Source organism: Rhinoraja longicauda, chromosome 2, assembly GCF_053455715.1.
Source record: "Rhinoraja longicauda isolate Sanriku21f chromosome 2, sRhiLon1.1, whole genome shotgun sequence".
Lineage (NCBI taxonomy): Eukaryota > Metazoa > Chordata > Chondrichthyes > Rajiformes > Arhynchobatidae > Rhinoraja > Rhinoraja longicauda.
The window spans coordinates 45,683,577-45,701,588 of NC_135954.1; the positions used below are offsets into that span (position 1 = coordinate 45,683,577).

Below are 18,012 nucleotides of genomic sequence, written 5' to 3' on the forward strand. Positions count from 1 at the left end.
GACTGGCACATTGCGTGGCATCTGCGGCAGGCCCATCCTTCACAACACCGGGGACAGGTAGAACCTCAACAGGTAGTGGCACTTGGTGCCCACGTGCCTTGGCTCTATGCTCCGCCTGATGCAGCCACACACGAAGGTGGCCATCAGGATGAGGGCGACGTTGGGCACGCTTTTACCCCCGTTGTCTGTCGACTTGTACATTGTGGCTCGTCGCACCCGGTCCATCGTCGCACCCGGTCCATCGTCGACCCCCAAATGAAGCGGAAGACAGCCCGGGTGATCCCCGTGGCGTAGGAGGGAGGGACGGGCCACACTTGCGCCAAGTACAGCAGCCCCGAGAGCACCTCACACCTGATGACCAGATTTATCCCTGTGAAGGAGAGGGAGCGCTGCGTCCACAGCTCCAGCTTCTTCCCCACCATGGCTATCCGCTCCAGCCAATTCTTGTCACGTGCCTCAGCCCTCCTAAACCAGATCCCCAGCACCTTCAAGAAGTCAGGCTTGATGGTGAAGGGGATGGAAGATCGGTCGGGCCAGTTGCCAAGGAGCACGGGCTCGCTCTTCCTGCAGTTTACCCTGGCCCCCGTGGCAGACTCAAACTGGTCGCAGATGCTAATCAGTCTGCGGACCGACCCTGGATCCGAGCAGAAGACGGCGACATCGTCCATGTACAGGGAGGCCTTGACCTGAGTGCCCCCACTGCCTGGCAATGTCACTCCTCTTATGCTCGCATCTTTCCTGATGGACTCGGCAAAGGGCTCAATACAACAGATGAACAAGACAGGGGAGAGAGGGCAACCCTGCCTGACTCCAGACCTGACGGGAAAGCTGTCTGATTCCCACCCATTGATTTGGACTGCACTACAGATATCAGTCACCCTTTCCTTCTCTCCTGAGATGCTGCCTGATCCGTTGAGTTACTCGAGCATTTTGGGTCTACCTCAGAAGAGACCCCAATGATCCAAGAACCTGAATCCCTGCCCCTGCGCCGGCTCCTGGGCCACACATTCATCTAGCCTATCCTTCTACATCTGCCTTCACCAGCACATACCATTGGGAGTAATCCAGAGATTGCTGTCCTTGAGTTCCTGTTTTGTAACCTGTTTCCTACAATAACTCTCTGTATTTACTCTGCAGGACCTCAAACATTTGTCTATCTATATGTATAAGAAAATAACTGCAGATGCTGGTACAAATCGATTTATTCACAAAATGCTGGAGTAACTCAGCAGGTCAGGCAGCATCTCGGGAGAGAAGGAATGGGTGACGTTTCGGGTCGAGACCCTTCTTCAGACTGATGTCGGGGGTGGGACAAAGGAAGGATATAGGTGGAGACAGGAAGATAGAGGGAGATCTGGGAAGGAGGAGGGGAAGGGAGGGACAGAGGAGCTATCTGAAGTTGGAGAAGTCGACGTTCATACCACCGGGCCGCAAACTGCCCAGGCGAAATATGAGGTGCTGCTCCTCCAATTTCCGGCGGGCCTCACTATGGCACTGGAGGAGGCCCATGACAGAGAGGTCAGACTGGGAATGGGAGGGGGAGTTAAAGTGCTGGGCCACCGGGAGATCAGTAGCGTTAATGCGGGCCGAGCGCAGGTGTTCAGCGAAGCGATCGCCGAGCCTGCGCTTGGTTTCGCCGATATAAATAAGTTGACATCTAGAGCAGCGGATGCAATAGATGAGGTTGGAGGAGGTGCAGGTGAACCTCTGTCTCACCTGGAAAGACTGTTTGGGTCCTTTGATGGAGTTGAGGGGGGAGGTAAAGGGACAGGTGTTGCATCTCGTGCGGTTGCAAGGGAAAGTGCCCGGGGTTAGGGTGGTTTGGGTAGGAAGGGACGAGTGGACCAGGGAGTTGCGGAGGGAACGGTCTCTGCGGAACGCAGAGAGGGGAGGGGATGGGAAGATATGGCCAGTGGTGGAGTCCTGTTGTAGGTGACGGACATGTTGGTGGATGATATGTTGGATCCGCTGGCTGGTGGGGTGGAAGGTGAGAATGAGGGGGATCCTGTCCTTGTTGCGAGTGGGGGGAGGGGGAGCAAGAGCGGAGCTGCGGGATGTAGAAGAGACCCTAGTGAGAGCCTCAATCTATATTGTTGGTACCAATGTGCACGACAACCTCTGCTGTACCTTGGAGAATGTTCACAATCCAAGAAACAACATTGACCGTGGCACCCGAGATGCATCGCACAAACCTGCCGTCACATTTGCGGCCACAGATTCTCCTGTCTGTCCCCCTAATTATTGAGTCATCTCTCCTTCACTATCATTCTGCCCAACTCCACCCTTCCCTGCTGAGCCTCGGATCTGGTCACAGTGCCACAGACCTGATTGCTGCTGCTGCTGCTCTCTAAAGGTTTCATCCTTTAGACACTGTGGCGCAGCGGTAGAATTGCTGCCTTACAGCGAATGCAGCGCCGGAGACTATGGTTCGATCCTGACTACGGGCGCCGTCTGTACGGAGTTTGTACATTCTCCCCGTGATGTGCGTGGGTTTTCTCCGAGATCTTTGGTTTCCTCCCACACTCCAAAGACGCACAGGTATGTAGGTTAATTGGCTGGGCAAATGTAAAAAAGGATTGTCCCTAGTGTGTGTAGGATAGTGTTAATGTGCGGGGATCGCTGAGCGGCGCGGACCCGGTGGCCGAAGGGCCTGTTTCCGCGCTGTAGCTCTAAATCTAAAAATCTAAAAAATCCCCTCCCACATTGGTTACCAAACAAAAGGTACAGGGGAACCCTGCACAGTCTCTCTATTCCTCTCACCTTTCCTGATGGTCACCCAAATACCTGCTGCCTACACATTTTTTCTTTCTGATTTCATCTATCTTCTTCCACTTATGTTTCATCCAGTCAAATAATTTATGGTGAATTAGCCTTCACCTTCATCCACTTCTCCCCTGGTGCCATCCAGGTTTACTTGGTCACATTCCTATTGTTCCCTGTACTGCTTTCCCTGTACTGCTTTCACTGCAACGTAAAATATGTTTTGTCTGCAGATTCTCCCAATTCTGATGAAAACTCAGAATACAGAATACAGAATACAGAGCTTTATTTGTCATTCGGTACCGAGGTACCGAACGAAATTACGTTACCAGCAGTCACACAAAAAAAAGAAACACAAGACACATAACCCCAACACAAACATCCATCACAGTGACTCCAAACACCCCCTCACTGTGATGGAGGCAACAAAACTTCCGCTCTCTTCCCCACGCCCAAGTCCCCGCGGCCGAGCCGCACCGGGCGCTGAAACATCCCGCGGCCGAGCCGGGCGATTGATTTTGTTTCTCTCTTCACTGATGTTGTCCAAGCATTTTCTATTTCCATTTCAATATCTTATTGCTCTGTTTTTCATCCAGAAATATGGTAAGAATGAGAAAAAATGTTAAGGAAGGAACTGCAGATGCTGGTTTAAACCAAAGATAGACACAAAAAGCTGGAGTAATTCAACGGGACAGGCAGCATCTCTGGAGGGAAGGAATGGGTGGCGTTTCGGGTCAAGACCCATCATCAGTTGATTAAAAAAAATACTAAGACAATTTATTGCCTAAATGAGACTGAATGAGATGCTATAATGTGGTCCAACCTACTGCCAGCCGCCTGTCCCCAATCTTTCTCTGGGTTTATAGCAAGAGGGCATAAATAAAAAAATAGTAAGTTTAAAGGGAATCTGTGGGGAAAAAAATGTTTCAGTTAGAATGGTTGGAGTCTGGAACTCTCTGCTAAGATAGTGGTTGATGCAGGTAGTCTCACAAAAAAATAAGAATCGTCCAGATAACATTTGGACTAACAAAGCAGAGAAGACTATGGACCAAATGCAGGTAAAGGGCCTGTTGCCATGCTCTATGACCCTGGCTCTAAACTGCATTCAAAATTTGACACTCACCTTCAAATGATCATGTAAATTTAATAACCTGCTTTTTGAGGTGAAAATCAACAAGGAGAAAACACCCCAAAATGTTCACAAATTTGGTAAGCATTGGTAGATAAGTTTTTATTTTCAATATTGTTATTAGAGTAGAAGCAAACAATAAGATAAGATAGTCAAATAAATGACAAGCAACAATTATTTCCAAAGATGACAAATACTAACTTACAGTACTTCAGATAGATTTTTTATTGAGAGCAATGTTAAAATGGAATAAATCCATTGTGTTATTATGATTTCAATCATTTGCATGTCTGTGAAAACGGTTGTAATTTTGCTTAAAATTAATGATGCCTTGGGGGTGTGGCCTGAATTAGCATCTTGTTTGATGACCTCAGTCTTCAAGGGACTACTAATTACAACAGCAGAAGGCTGTTGGTGCTTCACAACCAACCAGGAATGGAATTCTGATTGCTGTATTGTAAGTAAAGCTGTAGTCTTCACAACAGTATTCAATAATAATCCAGTCTTCTGAAAAGCCACAGACTGCACAGCCTTTGTTCGCAGAGGTGCATGCGCATCACATTATATGAAAAAGCATACAGTTTCTGTCACAGATCTACTATATGGGCATCCAATTTTTCTTTTGAAAATAAAAGGTAGATTTTATTATTTTGGGAGGAAATTACTCATCTACTTTTCCTTCAGCCCACAGGGGTAGCCTGAGCATGGCAAACATAAGGACAATTGTAGACCTACCTTACAACATCCTGCCAAGGGGTTTTGCTCTGTTTCTGAGCTTTCCTTGCCAATTTTATTATATTTGAGTCTATTTCCTATTTTCTGCTTTGTGGTGTTTTAATTTCAGGTCTTTGGAGACGTATAAATGAATATTCTTTGTGATATTACCTTATTCAATGGTTCTTTATATACTGAGATACAGTGAAATTCTTTTTCTGCATACAGCTCAGTAAATTATTACCATACATAAGTACAATCCCATATTGAGTAGAAATAGCCCTCTGATACCATATACAAGGGTCGTCATATTTTGGCGCCATTTTCAAAGTCCAAGCTGCAGCTGGGCATAAAGGACATCACCTTAATCCAGATCGCCCGGCGAACTGTTGTCCCTCTCCTCGCACATTCAGCCTTTGTGCTCCAAGGGAGCCTTGCGCAGCCGACCTTGAGGGTGCTGAAACAAGACCCCGGTTACTCTTACCGGCCCTTTGCTCTTTGTGTCATTATGTACAGTATAACTACTGAATTGGATTCAGCACTGAAATATTTGGAAATTAATGGAGCCATTAATTGAGTCTTCTTACGAGTACAAATCTTTAGAGATAAAGCATGGAAACAGGCCCTTCAGCCCACCAGGTCCGCGCAGACCACTGATCACCTTGTACACAAACATTCTCCGTAGATTGTCACCTTGTTGTGTTGGAGAAGCTTGTGTGGTCCTGAGATCCTGAGAGCGATGCCGTCTGGAGCTATGCTCCTGGTAGGGTCACCCATGGCAGTAAGGTCGAGGGGGAGGTCCCTGATAAACAGCAATCCAGCCAAGACCTCAACGGTGCCACAGGCGGAGGATGATGCTGACTTTAGTGGAGCGTCACGACGGCTGGGAAGGCGGATGAAGGCTGCAGCAGAAAAGGGTCCCAAGTCATCTTGGATTCCATGCCACTGGATTCTGACCCAGAACTGTCAAGGACTGTGTGGTGGCTGTCTGTGCACCAGTCTCCCCACGGTAAACAAAGTCACGCACAGGCGTCCTATAAGTAGGATAGTCATACTCGCTTTGAGTGACTGCCGATGATGATGATACACAAACATTATCCTACACACCAGGGACAATTTACAATTTTACAGAAGCCAATTAACCTACAAACCTGTACGTCTTTGGAGTGTGGGAGGAAACCGGAACACTTGGAGAATACCCCCGCAGTCTCAGGGAGAACGTGCAAACTCCATACAGACAGCACCCGTAATCAGGATGGAACCCTGGACTCTGGCGCTGTAAGGCAACAACTCCACCGCTGTGCCACTGTGCCGCCCCAATGTGCTGCATTATGTGGTCCTCAAATACCCCAGGCAGTCCATGAAGGAAAATGAGGGGCACTCATGCGTTATGCTGCAATCTCAATTGAACACTGAAGCTGATAAGTGGCAAATGCATGCATAAGGGCTGAGAGGGAGGCAATGTTAAGAAGATGTAGGATAGTAAACTTTCTATTTGAAAGACACTGGGAGCTTAAGTTCAGTTCAGAATTGTATTGTACAGCAGGCTTTCAAAAATTCTGGTTCGGTTGGGAAGGATGTTACATTTAGTGTCAAGGAAACAATGTTAGTGAGAGAGACAATGACGAAGGCTTTGGTATTGAGCTAGAAAAAGTTATAACTCTTCCAAGATTGAATTTCTGACACCCTAGTTGGCTAGATTTAATAACATTTTGCAGAAGTGGAGTGGGCTGTAATCAGCAGATGGAGACTAACCACACGAACAAAGGAACACTTCAGCATTAGATCCTTGAAAGTTAATGAAGATGATGTTGCAAAGGAAGAAAGAGAGCCATTGGTGATCTGGCAATTATCTAGATGTGTTTCTAGGCAGGCATAGAAGATGTGGGAATGATCTCCTTGAGCTGATTTTATCATATAGATTTATAGTATGCAAATCTTATTCAAAGATAACAAGAAATTAGAATGTGATCGAGATAACATTTATCATCATCATATACATACAGCCGGAAACAGGCCTTTTCGGCCCTCCAAGTCCGTGCCGCCCAGTGATCCCCGTACATTAACACTATCCTACACCCACTAGGGACAATTTTTACATTTACCCAGCCAATTAACATACATACCTGTATGTCTTTGGAGTGTGGGAGGAAACCGAAGATCTCGGAGTAAACCCACGCAGGTCACGGGGAGAACGTACAAACTCCTTACAGTGCAGCACCCGTAGTCAGGATCGAACCTGAGTCTCCGGCGCTGCATTCGCTGTAAAGCAGCAACTCTACCGCTGCGCTACCGTGCCGCCCTAAGATAAAGGAAATTTAGGAAAGTGACAGGAAGAAATTATTTCCACAAAAATAACCAACATTTTAAATAATCTTTAGGTATTAAATGGATCTCATTCCAGATTCACTTAAATTATTTGATGAGGATAATGAACATATCCTAAATGGATAAGATAGGGATAGATTTATTATCCTCCATCAATTACAAAGATTTTATAATTCCAAGGTGTTACCAGAAAGGCTAAATTAAACAAAGCAGTAGGCACTTAAAGACTGGTTCTAATTGAGTTGGATTGTTTCTGCTGTGTTTAGTTTAGTTTACAGAAGGTAGATACTAAACGCTGGAGTAACTCAGCGGGATAGGCAGCATCTCTGGAGAGAAAGAATGGGTGATGTTTCGGGTCAAGACCCTTCTTCAGACTGTTTAGGGATAAGGGAAACGAGAGATGTAGATGGTGATGTGGAGAGATAAATATCAATGAATGAAAGATATGCAAAAAAATAACGCTGAGAAAGGAAACAGGCTATTGTAAGCTGTTTGTAGGGTGAAAATGAGAAGCTAGTGTGACTTGGATGGGGGAGGGATAGAGAGAGAGGGAATGACGAGGCTACCTGGTTTGTGTGGGAAGGGATGAGTTAACCAGGGAGTTGCGGATGGAACAGTTTCTGCGGAAGGCGGAAAGGGGTGGAGATGAGAAAATGTGGCTAGTGGTGGGATCCCGTTGGAGGTAGCGGAAATTTTGGAGGATTATGTCCTGCGTGTTATCTGAGTCTATGTGAGGCGGCACGGTGGCACAGCGGTAGAGTTGCTGTGTTAATTACAGCGCCTTACCTTCCACCCCTCTGATGGGGTGGAAGGTAAGGACTAGGGGGACTCTGTCTCTGTTGCATCTAGGGGGAGGGGAAGCAAATGCAGAGCTGCGGGGTACTGAGGAGACACGTGTGACGGCCTCATCTATGATGGAAGAGGGGAACCCCTATTAACTAAAGAATGAGGACATCTCGGATGTCCTGGTATGGAACACCTCATCTTGGGCACAGAAGTGGCTTAGATGGAGGAATTGGGAGTAGGAGATAGTCTTTGCAGGAAGCAGGGTGGGAAGAAGTGTCGTCGAGATAGTTGTGGGAGTCAGTGGGTTTGTAATAGACATCAGTGAATAGTCTATTTCCTGCCGCATTCAACAAATAATCCTCCAAAATTTCCACCACCTCCAACGGGATCCCACCACTAGCCACATTTTCACATCTCCACCCCTTTCAGCCTTCCGCAGAGACTGTTCCCTCCGCAACTCCCTGGTTAACTCATCCCTTCCCACCCAAACCACCCCCTCCCAAGGTACCTTCCCCTGCAACTGCAGAACTTGCCACACTTGTCGCTATACCTCCTCCCTCGACTCTGTCCTGGGACCCCGACAGTCCTTTCAGGTTAGGCAGAGGTTCACTTGCACCTCCTCCAACCTCATCTACTGTATCCGTTGTTCAAGATGTGGGCTCTTATACATTGGCGAAACCAAACGCAGACTGGGCGATCGTTTCGCGGAACACCTTCGCTCAGCCCGCCTGAACCAACCTGATCTCTCGGTTGCTGGACAGTTTAATTCTCCTTCCCATTCCAACACAGACCTTTCTGTCCTCAGTTTCCTCCATTGTCAGAGTGAGGCTAAACGCAAATTGGAGGAACAGCATCCCATATTTCGTTGGGCAGCTTACAGCCCAGTGGTATAAATATTGATTTCTCTCACTTCAGGTAGCCCCGGCATACCCTCTCTCTCTATCCCTCCACCACCCAAGTCGCACCAGCTTCTCATTTTCACCCTACAAACAGCTAACAATGGCCTGTTTCCTTTATCATCATTACTTTTTGCATATCTTTCATTCATTGATCTTTTTCTCTCGTTTCCCTTATCCCTAACCAGCCTGAAGAAGGGTCGCAACCCAAAACGTCACCCATTCCTTCTCTCCAGAGATGCTGCCTGTCCCGCTTACTCCAGCTTTTTGTGTCTATCTTTGGACAACAGGTAGAGTTGTCTCATGAGTTCAATAATCTGGGTTTAACCTGAGATACAATGCTGTGGTGTTGTATCTTCCCACACCTTAAAGATGTACAGGTTGGTCTTGCTGCAGTTGTCAGGCAGGAGGTACAGAAGCCTGAAGTCTCACACCACTGGGTTCAGGAATAGCTACTTTCCTACAAATGGCCAGTTCTTGAACCGACCTGCACAACCCTAATCCTACCTCTGCAAAGGAACACAATGGATCAACTCCTGCACTACCATGGACTTGCTTTCTAAGTGCGTTTTAAAACTAATATCTTTGTTTTCCTTGCACAATGTTTTTCTTTTCACGGTCTTGTAGAATTTATGCATAATTTATGTCCTGCGTGTTATCTGAGTCTATATGAGGTGGAGCAGCGGTAGAATTGCTGCCTTAATTGCAGTGCCGGAGACCCAGGTTCGATCCTGACTACGGCTGCTGTCTGCGGAGTTTGTACGTTCTCCCCGTGACCTGCGTGGGTTTTCTCCGAGATCAGTTTCCTCCCACACCCCAAAGACGTACAGGTATGTAGGTAAATTGGCTTGGTAAATGTAAAAAAAAAATCTCCCTAGTGTGTGTAGGATAGTCTTAATATGCTGGGATCGCCAGTCGGCCCGGACCCGGTGGGCCGAAGGGCCTGCACCTTTAAACTAAACGTGTCTGCTAGCTGCTACAAGCAAAATTTTCATTAACCTCATTGTACTTGTGCATATGACAATAATTTTAACTTGACATCACTTGTTAGGTTAAATGACTATTGTAAATTAGCCCTAGTATGAAGGTGAGGGGTAGAATCTGGAGGGAGATAAAACGAAAGTAGGGAGAATAGAAAGGAATTAGTGTGGTGCGAAAAAATCAGGCTGCTGGAGGGAAATGGGACTCTTCAATTGACTTGTGTGGGTGTATGCTTACTTGTTAGCATGGACTTGTTGGGCTGAATGGCCTGTTTCAGTGGGAGTAACTTTCAGATGCGTTTCCCATAGAATAGGGAATATATTTTTATTATGGGTTGTACAGCCTAATTCTTATTTGGACGTTGATTATGACCGAAAGCCGTCTTTTGCTGTACTTTGAAGTAAAAGGACCAATTTTTAAAATCTTTCTGCTTACATTTGTTGCAGATGGAAACACATAATTTGGTGAACACAGTACGTTATTCTACCTGGAGGCCAAAACCAAAACTCACTGAACACCAAGTTTTATCGACCACAACACAAGTTTTGTTGATCACCTTCCCATTAGGCAATGGCTTCTTGCGATTTAAAGGAAACTCCGATAGTTTGTTTTCGTTTTGCCTCAAGTCAAATTATATTGGAGTTTCTTTATTATTTTTTTTTAAACCCCACCACTTGGAGCAGATGTGTCTTCGCCAAACCAGTTATTTCACTGAGAGGTTCAGATAATCTTAGATGTGTTTATTTTTTGTCGGGAATAACAAAGCGTGCTTGGTTCACAGACCCGTTGTTAGGTAGAAACATACTGAAGGGGAAACAAACAAGCGGCGTCGCAGTCAGATACGAGAGGGTGAGTGAGTGGGAGCAGGAGCAGCGGAACTGTTGTTTGTGGAGATTGTTGCAGGCGGAAGGCAGGCGGGCGGGCGGCGCGGAGTCTGCGGAGCGAGGGAGGCGCTAGGTCGGTTGGAAAAATTAAATCACTGGAAAAGGAGACGAAGCGGCCGAGAGCCGGCGTCGGCGGCGGCAGAAGGAGCAGCGATGGTGAGTGTCGGGGCCTGCGGGAGGAGGGCGGCGCGGTGAGGGCGCGTTGCGGCTCCCGGCCTGGTTCGCCCTGACTCACGGTGTCGGTGGCTGGAGCCGCTCACTTGTCGGAGGCCGGGCCGGGCCGCCGCCGCCGCCGCCATGTTGTGCGCGGCAGCTCCTCAACTCCGAGCTCCCGGCACCGGCGCCGCCGCCGCTCGGCCCGCAGCGTCGCAGGCGTTAATTTGTGGAGTTGGGAGGGAGGTTTGCGAACGGTTGAGGTGCTGGTTACTAAAAGGCCCGAGAGGGGAGCGGGTTGTGGCGGGGGGAGGAGAAGAGAGAGCGAACGGCCCGGGGAGAGCAGGAGGAAGCGTAGGCCCAAGCCTCCCTCGTGTTTGTGGCGCATTAATAAGGAGGAAGCGAGAGGCCTCCTGCGGCTCGTTGCCCATTGATTGTGGGGATCCCGCGGGGCGAAAGGCCGCCGTCCAAGAGTCGCCGCCACGGTTTCCGGTGACTCGGCGCTTTGGGTCTTTGTGCGAGAATTAGCCGCGGGTCGACACCTGCCCCCAGCTCGGCTTCCCTTCTCTTCCCTTCCCCTCACTTCTCTTCACTTCCCTTCCCTTCCCTTCCCCTCCCTTCCCTTCTCTTCCCTTCCCTTCCCTCCGCAGATGCCGCCCTGCTCGCCGAGTTCCTCCAACACTTTGTGTTTTACAATTAATGTCTGCTGGCGGCCTCGTTCAGTCAAATGCCTCGGGGTTTTCCAAATGGAACCGTGGCTTTGCAATCTTTTTTTAAACGTATATTTGAACGATCCTGACACTCGCGCAGTTGTCGGAATAAATTGTGGCAGGAAGAGTTCGACAGTTTATTATCATGCCATGAAACATTTTAAAAATCTAATTCTCGGAGACTTCAGGATCGCTTTCCACAAAACAGCCCTAGGATTTTACCTCTCCAAAGTTTCCCTAATACTGGCGTATATTTGAGACACAAGAGACTGTAGAAGCTGGAGTATTGCGCACAACAAAGTACTGGAGGAACTTGGGGTCAGCCAGTAGTACCCAGGGAGGGAATGGAAAGGCGATCTTTCGGGTCGGGACCCTTCTTAAGACTCCTATACTATTGAATACGGGATAATTATTGCTTTTAACTCTTTAAATATGTAAGCGGGTGGATATAAACGCAATGTTTGTTGGTTTAATCTTTCTACTGTGTTGTGATGGAAGTAATTTTAGCCACGGTTAAAAATGATACTGCTTTTAACTTTATTTAACTTGTTCACATGTTTTGTACTTGAGTGAAACCAACAGTATCCATAATAATAATAGAACATCTGGACACAAAAAGCTGGAGTAACTCAGCATGACAGGCAACATCTCTGGAGAGAAGGAATGGGTGTCGTTTCAGACCGAGACCCTTCATTCTGAAGAAGGATCTCGACCCAAAACCTCACCCATTCTTCAGACTGAAGAAGGGTCTGGACTCGAAACGTCACCCATTCCTTCTCTCCAGAGATGCTGCCTGTCCCGCTGAGTTACTCCAGCTTTTTGTGTGTCTCTTTGGTTTAAATCAGCATCTGCAGTTCCTTCTTACACATTGAAAATCTGGAAATGGTCAGGTAACATTCATGCATTGAAAAACACAGTTAGTGCTTCAGGTTGATAGCCTTTCATCTTGTGACAAAAGAGTTTTCAGTTCTGACAGTGTTCTCAATCCTTGAGTACATCCTGTTACATCAGAATGGCAGACTTGCTACAGTTGATGACAGTGATATAATGACAGGAGGAAGTTGGCCTGGAATCCTCTCATAATATTTCACATCATCTGGCTAAATGTAAAGTAGGAAAATGCCTCCCCATTACTTATTATTTTCCCTCAAGCTGGTGAATCAGGAGAGGTCAACATTGAACGTTACCTGAAAGGAGCACCTACAGTTGTATGAGCATGCAATGTACTCCAGATAGGCCATTTCACTGTCTATCACCAATAATTGCTTGGTGGCATCACCATTGACAAGCTGACAGAAACCTGAAGTATGACTGCCAAACTGAATCTGCATTAATCCCATATCCAATCCCCTTGAGGTCTTCATTACCCTCAGGATGAAAACATTTCTGCTGATCTGAATGGCTGACTCATTTTAGGACAATAATCCCTGGGAATTCATACCAACCAGTATCATCCCTGCTTCTGATCTGGACCACTCCTGACTCTAGTGATTCTTGAAAGATCACCCCTAGTGCCTCCTCAATCTCTAATGCTACCTCTTTCAGAACCCTTCAGAGGCTTTCTTAAAACAGTTTCATTCACTTTATGATACCAACAAATGGCTGACTGCACTGGATTGAGTAAAGACTATCAAGACAATATCCTGGTTGTTGTATTAACTGAAACAACGAATTAAAATAACTGGTATCCAACAATATAGAAAATTGACCAGTTATGACCTGTCCATAAAAGCAGGACAAATATATTCCAAATAGTTACTGGCCAGCCAATCTGTTTTGAATCATTGGAAAGGTGATCAAAGTCATCCTAAAAGCAATTAGGCAACGCTTAGTCAATCACTGATTGGATTTTGTGTGGATTTTTAAGAATCAAGAGTGTTAAATTGTCATATGCCCCAGACAGAACAATGAAATTCTTACTTGCAGCAGCACAACAGAATATGTAAACATAGTACTCTGTAAACAATATAATAAATGAGAAAAAAGTTCAGTATAATATGTGTGTGTGTGTGTTTTTGTATGTGTATACACACACAAAACCAATGCCTCCAAGCCTATGTAATTCAGAGTTTATTTGGAGGTTGTAGTGTTTAATAGCAAAAACCATCAGCTTTGGAGTTCTTTGCAGCCTTGATCAATACATGGACCAAATGATGAATTCCAAAGGTGACCTGGAAGTTACTGTCCATGACATCAAGGCAACATTTGAATGATTAAGAAGCTTTGGTGAAAGTGGTTAAAGGGTAAACATTTCTGAAAGCTGAAATCATGCCACAGAAATTCCACATGGTGACCATCTACAATAAGGGAGTCGAACTATCTATCCACTGTCATGTTATCATTGCCGAAGTCATAGCCCTCAACATCTTGGATCCTTGCTATTGACCAGAACTCAACTGAGCCTGTCACTTTAATTGAATGGCTGCAATGGCAAATCAGAAGCTGGCATCCTGCAGCAAAAGGGACACAGCGATGCCTTTCCACTATCGTCAAATCAATAGTGTGCTGGAATGTTTTCCATTTGACTAGACAAGTGGAACCTGAACAATAGACTCAGAAGTTCAACACTGTCAATGGCAGACAACCTTTATGATTGGTACCCCATCCACTGTCAATGATGCTGATTCCTTCCACTACTTGTGCACAGAGGTTGAGATGTGTATCGTTAACAACATACACATTTACTCACGTAGGCTGTTCTCACATCACCTCCCAAAACAGCAGCCTTTAATGAGTGGAACCACAGATGCATTGGAACTGCCTGCATGCTCCCTTCCAAATCGCACACCATTTCAATCTGAAATAAATTGCTGTTCTTTCATTGTCACCATCTAAATCCTGGCACATCATAGCTAACCACATTGGGAACACTTTTACTGGAAGGACGAGCTGTTGAAGAAAGCAGCTCAATATCACCTTTTTGAGGTCTTTTAAGGAGGGACAACATTTTTTTTCTAACTTGCAACATTTATATATAGAAAAATAAAGTTTCGAAGGACTATGAGGATAAAACCTGATCTTGTATGTTTAGTGAAGTCATCATTGATGACCAGAAATGGTGCAGGACTGTTTGTGTTTATTTATTACCATAGTTTTGCACATGTTCAACATAAATTTCCTGCTTTTGTACTTATACCATAAGAGTAACCAGTCTCAACAAGTACTACCACACTTAAGGATCTATCCATATATGCATGATCTCTTTGTTCCTGCACACATAAAAGAACTGTGCTTGTTAAGGAGAACAGTGTTTCTCATTCTCTAACAGTATAATTCTTTCTTCCTTACTTTCATCTCTCATGGTTTCTTTTCATTGAGTTAGTCCATGTAGATCCTTTAGTTACTGTTCTTCTCACTGCCTAACCCACTCCCAAGCTTTGTCCTCTGCAAATTTGAAAATGTTACCCATGTATTAATTAAAATAAAAAGCTATGTCCCTTGTGCTGACTTCAGGGATCACAACTGGCTAGGATCCTCGTGTCTGAGTAAGCAACCATTTATCACGACTTTGGATTTTAAACCATTTCAATCCATGCTGCTTTAGCCCCATCAATTTTGCTAGCAATCCCCTGATGTGAGATTGCAACATATTGAATAGTTTTGAAAATTTATGTAGATTTGTCTTGGAGAGAAATTCTTGATTGAAAAGGTGAGGCTATGGAAGAGCTCAATATCTTAAGGATAGCGGAGTGAGGGGGTATGGGGAGAAGGCAGGAACGGGGTACTGATTGAGAGTGATCAGCCATGATCGCATTGAATGGCGGTGCTGGCTCGAAGGGCTGAATGGCCTACTCCTGCACCTATTGTCTATCATGGAACAAAACTCAAGAAAGCTTTCTTTCTGGCCTTGGATCTTCATTTTTACTATCTGGTTGGGCAACCACCAAGATTCAGTTTTCAGGTGTCCAGTTGATTTCAGCAATGCCTTGGATCAATTGTACAACTCTCAATATTTCCTCTAGGCTTATTTAATTGTTATGCTCATACGTAATTTGAAATTGCTTACTTTTTCTCCTACTTTGCTTCTATGTGATGATCTTTATAGCATGAAGTCTCCACATTTTAATTGAATTACACATGCATTTTTTGGGGAAGATTCTTGGTTGTGCATCCATGTATATTGGCAACAAATGCTGATTTAGTTAACTAAAATATAGAATATCACCACCTTTATTTTTGTTAAATATATTTATGTAATTTATAAAACTGAGTTGGAGAATATATTTACAAGAAATGCATATTTACTCCATGTAGTGGGAGGAATGTGTATGATGATATTTTAAATTTATGCTGCTTTTAGTTTATACTATTTTGAATCTTGTGTAATAGTATTTGTGAACGCTGTGATAATTATGAACACTTCTTGCATTCTCTACTTAAAATTCTTAGGCTAAATGCAATTTGATCATAAGATTTTTAATTTTGTTATGCCCTCTTAAGTCTGGCTATAAGTTGGCTCAATAAAATCAAAAGGCATTGACTACTTAAGATTAATTTTATTTGTCCCTTTATAATACATGGGGAAATTATTGAATTTTTAAAAAACATTTACTCACTTGTTAAATTCTATAAATACTTGCTGCCTTCCTGACGTCTTTGTACTTGTTTTTTGCTGAATGGAAGTAGATCATCTGTACTGTCATGAGCCATACTGTGTATCACAAGATTTGTGAATAGCTCTCAATGTTTCAGTATGTCAACGTTGATTGTATATCAATGGAATTTACTCTTAAATATTTTTATAGACAATAGGTGCAGGAGTAGGCCATTCGGCCCTTCGAGCCAGCACCGCCATTCAATGTGATCATGGCTGATCATTCTCAATCAGCACCCCGTTCCTGCTTTCTCCCCATACCCCCTGACTCCGCTATCATTAAGAGCTCTATCTAGCTCTCTCTTGAATGTATTCAGAGAATTGGCCTCCACTGCCCTCTGAGGCAGAGAATTCCACAGATTCTCAACTCTCTGACTAAAAAGGTTTTCCTCATCTCTGTTCTAAATGGCCTACCCCTTATTCTTAAACTGTGGCCCCTGGTTCTGGACTCCCCCAACATTGGGAACATGTTTCCTGCCTCTAACGTGTCCAACCCCTTAATAATCTTATACGTTTCGATAAGATCCCCTCTCATCCTTCTAAATTCCAGTGTATACAAACCTAGTCGCTCCAGTCTTTCAACATAGACTGGAGAATTTTATATCTTATAATTTCTCGCCATCATTTTTGCAGCCAGTGATCCCATTTTGTTTGAGCTATACTTCTGTATCATGGCTTTTTCTTTCTAGTTGGGCATGAACTCTAATCAGTTGAATGCCTAAAATTTATATTCATGTACTTTCTATTTCAAGAAAAAAATGTATTTGTTCAAGGTGAAGTTGAATTGTTCACTTTATCTTCTGTGAGTTCATTTTGTTCAGAATTCTGAACATTTCGCTGTTTGCTGAACAATTTTTTTAATGCTGTTACTTCTTTAACAAAACAACACTTTTTGTGGTATTCTTTGCCTTTTAGTGGTGGTCACGATCTTGCAATAAGTTGCTTGATTAATTTCAGTGCCAAGGAGAAGTCTTTTAGTCTTTCATCATCTTAACTGATTTGGATTCAGATTTGTTTATTGTCATATACATCAGGGTACAATAAAATTCCTTGTTCACTCGAAGCTCAGAGTAAACAATATACGCAGTGTTGATAAATGTAACAATAAAAACAAACACGAGTGCTAAACAGCAAAATGGTGCATGATTGTAGTTCAATCTGAATCAACGGAATATGCAGATGAGTAAAGAGTACATAGCAGCACCTCTGGGAATGGTGGGGGGAGATTAGAAAATGGTTCAGGAGTCAGCTGTGGGGAAGAAGCTGTCCTTAATTCTGGACATCTGGGCTTTCAAGCTCCTATATCTTCTCCCAGAAGATAGTGACAAGGGAATGGGTAGGTTGGCAAGCATCCTTCCAGCCTTCACAATGCAGTGCATCGTGAAGATGGATTGGATAGAAGGAAGTGACGAGCTTGTGATGGATTGTGCTGTGTTCGCCACTCTGCAGGTCCAGACAGTCGAGAGCAGAGCAGTTGCCATATCACGCTGAGAGAATACTTTATAGACTACATCTGTAGAAGTTTCCGAGAATCCTAGTGGACATGCCAAAGATAGAAAATGTGCTTGGTCACTGCATCAGTGTGAAAGGACCAGGTTGGGTTGCTGATGACATGGATGCCGAAAAATTTGAAACTATTTATTATCTGTACAGAAGCTCTGTTCATAAGAACAGAGTTGTGTATGATTCCCATGCTTCTGTAGGTTAAAAACCTATTCGTTTGTCTTGGTGATGTTAAGGGCTAGGTTGTTGTTCTGACATGGCACAAAGTTCTCGATCGTTTTGTACTACGTCTACCGCCTTCTCATTGAACTTATTGGTTACTACTAAAAAACAATCAAATTCATGAGACATAGTCTCCCACCTATAAAGCTGTACTAACTATCCCTGATCAACCTGTCTTTCCAAATGCATTTATATCTTATCCCTCCGAATCCCCTCCAGTAATTTGCCTGTCGCAGTTCTTAGGCTTGCTGGTCTGTAGTTCCCAGGTTTTTCTTTGTAGCCCTTTTATTTATAAAGGCACAATGTTCGCCACCCTCTAGTCTTCTGGAACCTTATCAGTGACCCATGTTGC

The 18,012-nt window shown here is 44.7% G+C and overlaps 1 protein-coding gene and 1 long non-coding RNA gene across 3 annotated transcripts in view; one reads left to right on the plus strand and one right to left on the minus strand.

The window, feature by feature from the left end:
• Nucleotides 1-4,118: 4,118 nt before the first annotated feature.
• LOC144604227 (uncharacterized) lies at nucleotides 4,119-11,036 on the minus strand. The gene is made up of 3 exons (XR_013548703.1): nucleotides 10,714-11,036; nucleotides 6,730-6,905; nucleotides 4,119-5,060 (listed from the first exon to the last, which is right to left on the minus strand). It is a non-coding gene; the product is annotated as an uncharacterized LOC144604227 (long non-coding RNA).
• The window catches only part of cul1b (cullin 1b), a 93,056-nt gene continuing 85,345 nt past the window's right edge, over nucleotides 10,302-18,012 (plus strand). The window contains exon 1 of one of the 2 annotated variants that reach the window (XM_078418417.1): nucleotides 10,302-10,443. The gene's annotated coding sequence lies outside the window, so the exon portion shown is untranslated. Of the gene's footprint in view, nucleotides 10,444-10,471; nucleotides 10,635-18,012 lie in introns of those variants that run through there. The other variant, XM_078418411.1, reaches the window with a different exon arrangement.